The 7,128-nt window shown below is 44.6% G+C and overlaps 1 long non-coding RNA gene across 1 annotated transcript; it reads right to left on the bottom strand.

Annotated features, from left to right (window-relative positions):
• Window positions 1-2,364: 2,364 nt before the first annotated feature.
• LOC115458580 lies at window positions 2,365-6,911 on the bottom strand. The gene is made up of 3 exons (XR_003940088.1): window positions 6,901-6,911; window positions 4,089-4,090; window positions 2,365-2,463 (listed from the first exon to the last, which is right to left on the bottom strand). It is a non-coding gene; the product is annotated as an uncharacterized LOC115458580 (long non-coding RNA).
• Between the last annotated feature and the right edge of the window lie 217 nt (window positions 6,912-7,128).

Below are 7,128 nucleotides of genomic sequence, written 5' to 3'. Positions count from 1 at the left end.
GGAGGAAGGATCATGGAAGAAGGCAAGCCAGGCGTCAAAGTCACTGAGAAAGGATGAAAGGGACTTATTAGGGGGACGATAAATGACCGCTATTCGAAGAGGCAGAGGAGAGAAAAGGCGGATAGAGTGGACTTCAAAGGAGGAAAAACAGTGAGATTGAGGTGGAAGAAGGGGTTGAAATCTGGAGGAGGGAGAGAGAAGTAGTCCAACACCGCCCCCACGGCCAGCAGGGCCATCTCTCTTATTTGTTTCAACATAACAAATATTCTATCCTAGCTTCAAGACAAACATACGATTATTCCTAATATGTTAAAATGTTATAATTATTTATATGACTGTATTATATTTTTGATGTTTTTCTTGAATGTAAGCCACATTGAACCTAAGCTTGTTTGGGATAATATGGAATAAAAATGACATCCTATATAATAATTCTCACCTCCAACATTCTGAGGCTACCTGGAACCGTGGATCATGTTGGAGTAGATAATAGTGATGTCACACAACCCACACCAGATTAACCAGTAGAAGGGAGAGGGGTAGAGCCACGATACAGGGAGCAGCGAATCAGCACAACACGGGGAATGCACAGCAGCAGGAACAGAAGCCTCTCTCACACAGTCACTCTCTCAAACATACACACTCAGAGGAAAACCTTGCTAGCGCCCGTTTCCTTTCAAACAGAAACGGGCCTTTTTTACTAGTAATAATAATAATATAGTGGTCATACGCTGTCTCTTTCTATTCCTTATTGTTTGGATTCTATAAATGTAAGTATACAAATGCATGTAACTTTAAGCACCCCATTGTAGGATGAGAGGGTTAGTGCAATTTAAATCAATTTAGTACACATTAAAATTTTTATGGTGCACCAAGGAATCAATTCTCAATAACAAATGCACACGCATCATGCTAACTTATCATGCTCGCTCTACTGGTTTGCCTTTCTATGTCTGCTTATCCCTTACTCTCCATCACAAGAAAGTTTTCTACTTAAAACCTCACCTTTGAGACTTATGCTAAACATGACAAGATGCTCTGCCTTTTGTTACCCATCTCTAGTGCTTTGGAACTCTCTATCATATGAGCATGGGGTGAGAACTCCTATTTCACATTTAAAGCCAGGGTGAAAAGCTGAATATTCTGCATGAAATTTAATATTGACTGAGGTTCTGGATCATAAATGCTGTGGATGAGCATCTGCCCATTCTTTTTCTGCTCTTCTGCAAACCTACAGAGTATAATTTCTTCCCTTCTGTCTCTCTGGATTTCAATGTGTTGCTGAGTATTATGTCTATTATTCTTGATAAATATATTGTAAACCTTCTTTCTGTCTAATGATAAAAGGTGGTATAACAAATACATTAAGTAAAATTTAAAAAAAAATGCACATACCCACAAAATCTCATTGTACAATCATATGAATGAATAACATTTATAACAACTTCTCAAGCAAAGAAAAATAAATTAGAATATTATCATTATTGCTACATAAGTACATAAGTATGGCCATACTGGGACAGACCAAAGGTCCATCAAACCCAGCATTCTGTTTCCAACAGTGGCCAATCCAGGTAAATTACAGTACTGAAGTTGAAAAAAAGTATAAAAAGGATGAATGACCTGCCTAAGGCTGCTCAAAAGGTCTTTAAAATATTCCAAATATTTTCATAGATAATTCAACTTTCCTTGACTGCAGCAGCTTATGTACAGAGAGCTACTATGATAGCCAAACCTTTACGTATACTTGTATATTAGAGGCAATTTCCTATTCCAAATGCAGTCACATGTATGTCACTAATAAATGCAGGTGATGTGCACTGATATAGAGACATCTGTTTTGCATATGCTCACCCAGGAGACATTTCACTAATGCTCTGAGGATTTATAAATGTTTCTTTTACTCTTTATGGTTTATTAATCAGCAACTGCCAGTCAGGAAGGATGAAGTTATCACAGACTCAGCTCATCTGGATCCTGGTCCTCTGCATAAACGGTAAGAATAAATTTTCACACTGGATTTTAAAGGGAGACGATAACTTTGGAAGTAAGCCAACAAATTTTTGAACAATTAAATTTCTGCATATACACACTGCATTCTACATATTTATCTTTTTCTTTTTCTTTGTCCAGATTCCAGTGGAGAGATTGTGATGACTCAGTCTCCAGAATTCTTATCAGTGTCTGCAGAGGAAACAGCCACCATTAAGTGCAGATCCAGTTCCACCCTTCTCCATTCTAATGGTAACACCCACTTGAGCTAGCACCAACAGAAACCAGGAGGATCCCCTAAGCGTCTGATCTACCTTCTCTCTACCCGTTCCTCTGGGATCCCAGAAAGGTTCAGCGGCAGTGGGTCTGGGACTGATTTCACTCTTACAATCAGCAGAGTTCAGAGTGACGATGCTGGAGTATATTACTGTCAACAGAGTATTAGTACCCCTTTCACACAGTGATACAGTCCTGTACAAAAACCTTCTTCTTCTGGTTGATGTACAGTGATTATTGCAGCTGGATATAATGCCTATGTCTGCTAATGTCATAACTGGATTATAATATTCAGAGTAAGATAATATGATATAGTTTTACAGCAGTTTGCTTTGTAGATTGTTCCCTTGCTCTCTTGATCTAGTGACAGGAAGACTGGAATCAAAACCTTTCAGATAGAAAAGAATATCAAAATAGTTCTGCAACTGCATATATTACACTTTATAAACTCATTCAAGCATTCAGACAAGCACTAATATCTTGGAGTGGAACGGGTAGACGTGAATTGTTTATTTACTCTTTCCAAAAACACTAGGACTAGGGGGCATGCACTGAAAGCTACAAAGTAGTAAATTTAATACGAATCGGAGAAACATTTTCTTCACTCAACATGTAACTAAACTCCAGAAAATGAGTTAAAGGTGGTTAGCTTAGCAGGGTTTAAAAAATGCCTGGATGGCTTCCTAAAGGAAAAGTCCAAAGACCATTATTAAATGACTTGGGGAAAATCCACTGCTTATTTTTGGGATAAGCAGCATAAAAGATATTGAACTTTTTTAGGATTTTGCCAGGTATTTGTGACCTGGACTGGCCACTGTTGGAAACAGGATACTGGGCTTGATGGATCTTTAGTCTGTCCCAGTGTGGCAAGTAACAGTAACTCTGAAGGCTGAAATCATCAAACATATAAAATGCAAGAGACTGTACTCACTCGCAAATGCGCAGTAGAGACTTCTCTCTCTGTCCCGCCCCCGTATCAATACGTGATGACGAGGGTGGGACAGAGAGGGAAACTGCGCTCCCCCCTGAGGTCGGCCGCTACCACTCCCCCCACCCGGAGTCGCCGCTGCCGCCCCCCCCCTCCACCCGGCCTGGGCCCTCTCTTTGCTATTGAACTTACATTGCGGAAAACGCAGCAGGGCAGATCAGCTGAGCTCCCGTCGGCCTTCCTTCTCTGCCTGTGTCCCGCCCATCGCCGACGTTACGTCACACGAGGGCGGGACACATGCAGAGAAGGAAGGCCGACGGCAGCTCAGCTGATCTGCCCTGCTGCATTTTCGGCGATGTAAGTTCAATAGCAAAGAGAGGGCCCGGGCTGGGTGGAGGGAGGCGGCAGCGACTCCGGGGGTGGGAGGGAGGGAGGGGGAGGGCAGAAGAAATGCTGGATATGGGAGGTATCAGAAGGAGGAGGGCCTTGGAGCTGGGAGGGAGGGACAGAAGGGGGCCTTCGAGCTGGCTGGGAGGGAGGAATGGAGGGGGGCCCTTGGAGCTGGGAGGGCATGGGGCCTTTGAACTTGGAGGGCAGGCAAGGGGCCTTGGAGCTGGGATGAGGGGAAGGAATGGAGGGGGGGCCTTTGGAGCTGGGAGGGAATGGGGCCTTGGAACTGGGAGGGAGGGCAGGGGGCCTTGGAGCTGGGGGGGAGGGACTGGGGCCTTGGAGCTGGGAGGGAGGGACGGAGGGGGGCCTTGGAGCTGGCAGGGAAGGAGGGAGAGCAGGGGGCCCTGCAGCGGCGAGGGGGAGGGGGGCCCCTGCAGCGGTGAGTGGGAGGGGGCCCTGGAAAACCCCCATACCAATGCTCGCCCATTTTAACGGGCTTAACGGCTAGTATTCATAAGAAGTTACATTATTTCTGTTATTGTATGAGCAATATGAATCAATTTGGAGACACTGCTCCCTCAAGAAAATAAGTATAAGTGTGAACATTTACAAAAGCAGCACATATAGAAACATATACTATTTTTAAAAATCAGTTTAAATCAAGACCATCAATACTGAAGTTGAACCATAAATAATAACATCAATGTACATAGAAAAATAAAGAATAATTCCCTCTAAGGCATGCTGCAATACTATAAGCTGCCACAGAGACCATAGTCTCAAGTCTCCTGCTCATCGGATTCAGAGAATTTTGGTGAGGAGAGTGATGTGTTCAGGCTCTGCATATTAGGCTGATGGTCATATGATAAAGGGATGACACCTGCTGGTACAAAAAGGAACTGAAGGACTTAGTCTTTGTCAAGACTAGGTTTGGTTCAGTATTTGAGAGGTTAGAAGCATAAAAAAAAGCAAATTTTACAAAGTAAATAAAAGTATAAGATTGCACAAGCTTCAAAAGCAATTGAACTGTCTAAATGTTACCCAAGTAAAAGGGTTTTTCAGAAAATTGCCCACCATTCTATTATTTTAAATGATTTGATTGTTGCATTATTGTGATATATTTTGTTTATCTTACATGTCATCTGTAGTGTGTAAATGGACTATGCATTCCTCAGATGGGAGGTGGTCAAGAAATAAATCAAGAAATAAAGGGTCAATTTCAGCATGGTTTAACCAGGCAGGAGAGGACAGTTTTAGTCATGTGTGTGCGTGACTATCAAATATCAGTCATATTCAGCTATTAGCAGTCAGTATTTTTTTTAAAAGCTGACCAACGTGGGTTAGAACTATTTCTAGTTATTCAATGCCAGGCCATGTCCAGGCACCAGCACTGCATATCCGTGGACATTCTGCATTGCCTGCCAACAGATCATATGCTAGTCCCACTGATATGCATTCAGGGCCCACATCAAACATTTTATAGGCCTAGTCTGTATATATCATCTGGGACCCGCATAAGGGAAAGCAGGTTCCCTTGCTATCTTCATGTCCTGCTTCCCTCTCCCCCCAATCTAGCGCCTCAACCTAACCCCGATAACATGAAGAGCCTGACCAAGCTCCCACCCTGACCCCATAGGCCCCATGGACCTATTTTATATATCCTTGGTAGTCTAGGGGTCCCAGGGAAGATGCAATGTACACTTGCTCCTTCTTATTGTGGCTCCATTCTCAAAATGGCCTGTGCAAATTCTAACTGCAGGCTCGATTGGGGGGGGGGGAGGGCATTTGATTATTTTGGTGATTTATAGCTTTAAATAGAGGTTTGTACTTTGTGTATATTTGAATATAACAGTAACTTCAAAAAATTGATCTTGTGTGTGCTTTTTAAAGATGCCTTAACAAACTACGGGTCCCTTTATAGGCATGGTAACAAATTGCCAACTGCTTTGGTTGTGAAGCAAGGTATTAAATCATGAATGAGTGCTGTGTAACCTGTACAGATTAGCTTTAAATTTGGCCATCTTGTTGGGCAGACTGGATGGACAGTGCAGGTCTTTATTTACCATGATTTACTGTGCTACTATGTTGTACAAAGATCTATTAAACTGCTAGCACAGGTTTTATCACATGGCAGATGTTATGTTAAAACCAGGCAGTGCTGTTGAAAATAAAATACTAGCAGATTAATATGAATACTGTTGGGAACTGGGCGTGACAGGAAGCAGAGCAGAGTCATGTGCACCATCTGGCCCTGATTTTCAAAATGGCACCAATTTACCCTAGCACTGGTCTCAAGGTACTATTGCTAGGGAATGGAACATTCTTCCATATTAGGAGCAATTGTGCTATATGAAAAGATGGCCCCTACTGCTAATACCTGAAAACTACCACTAGGCTTCATCAGTAACACATGGTGGCTAGAGTAGGGGCAACCACTCCTGTCCTGTTCAACTATACTACCAGGAAACCTCGAGTGAGTCCCAGGGATGTCAGAGGGGGAAGGGGAGGGATTGGATCTGCTTGGGGGAGGGAAAGTTGATCTTTTGGGATATTGGGGTCTGTAGCATGGGTCAGGTCTGTTGAAGGGCCTGATGTTGGGGAATGTTTGCTATAGGTGCAGGGCTGTGACACTTGGGGAGGTGGGGAATCAGATAGAGTGGCTGATGTACCGGAGAAGGGGATCAGGAGGAATTGTTGATAGATCAGAAAGGGGGATCAGATGGAGTGTTTGATGTGCCAGGAGAGGAGTGTGATGTGCCAGGTGATTACTAGGGGGGAATGATCACTGCCATGGCTTCATCATTTTTTGACAGTTTGGCCAACCACATTACATGCACCTGGAGGTTGTGTGGATGCACTTGTGCCATTTGCAGGTGTTTGCAATGTACCATTCATACAGTATGTTTCTACACAGCAGTGCTTTTTTTGTGCTGGTACACGCCGGTACGGCGTACCGGCACCTTTTTTTTTAGGTCTGAAGTTGTGCTGGAGCCGACTCTCTGATGTTGTGCTGGAGCCGGCTCCCCAACGTTGTGCTGAAGCCGGCTCTCCTACCTCCCCCGAGCTAGCCTGGGTTCCCTCCGTGCCGCCAGATGACCCTTCTGCCACCCGACCCGGCTGGCACCTGACCCAGCATTTTTTTAAAATCTACAAGCGGCGGTGCGGAGCCTCTCGTCTGAGTAAAAGAAGTAAAATTGCTTCGTCGGCCGGACTTCCCTCCTGTGTCCCACCCTTGTGGAAGTTACATCAGATGGCTGGAACACAGTGAGGGAAGGCCGGCCGATGAAGCGATTTTTTCTTCTTTATTCTCAGACGCAAGGTACCGCTCCGCTGCTTCATAGTTTTTTTTTTAATGCTGGGTCAGGTGCGGCCGGGTTGGGTGGCAGAAGAGGGTCGTCTGGCGGCAGGTGGGGACTGGGTTGGGAGGGGGGGCTCAGACAGGAGGGAGGCTCAGATGGCTCAGGTGGTGGAGGGAGGGGGGAGCAGGGGAACAAGGAGAGTCGCCGGACATGGGTGGAGGGCAGGGGGGACAGGAGGGTTGC

This window comes from Microcaecilia unicolor, unplaced genomic scaffold (genome assembly GCF_901765095.1).
Source record: "Microcaecilia unicolor unplaced genomic scaffold, aMicUni1.1, whole genome shotgun sequence".
Lineage (NCBI taxonomy): Eukaryota > Metazoa > Chordata > Amphibia > Gymnophiona > Siphonopidae > Microcaecilia > Microcaecilia unicolor.
This window is presented reverse-complemented; position numbering and strand designations above follow the sequence as displayed.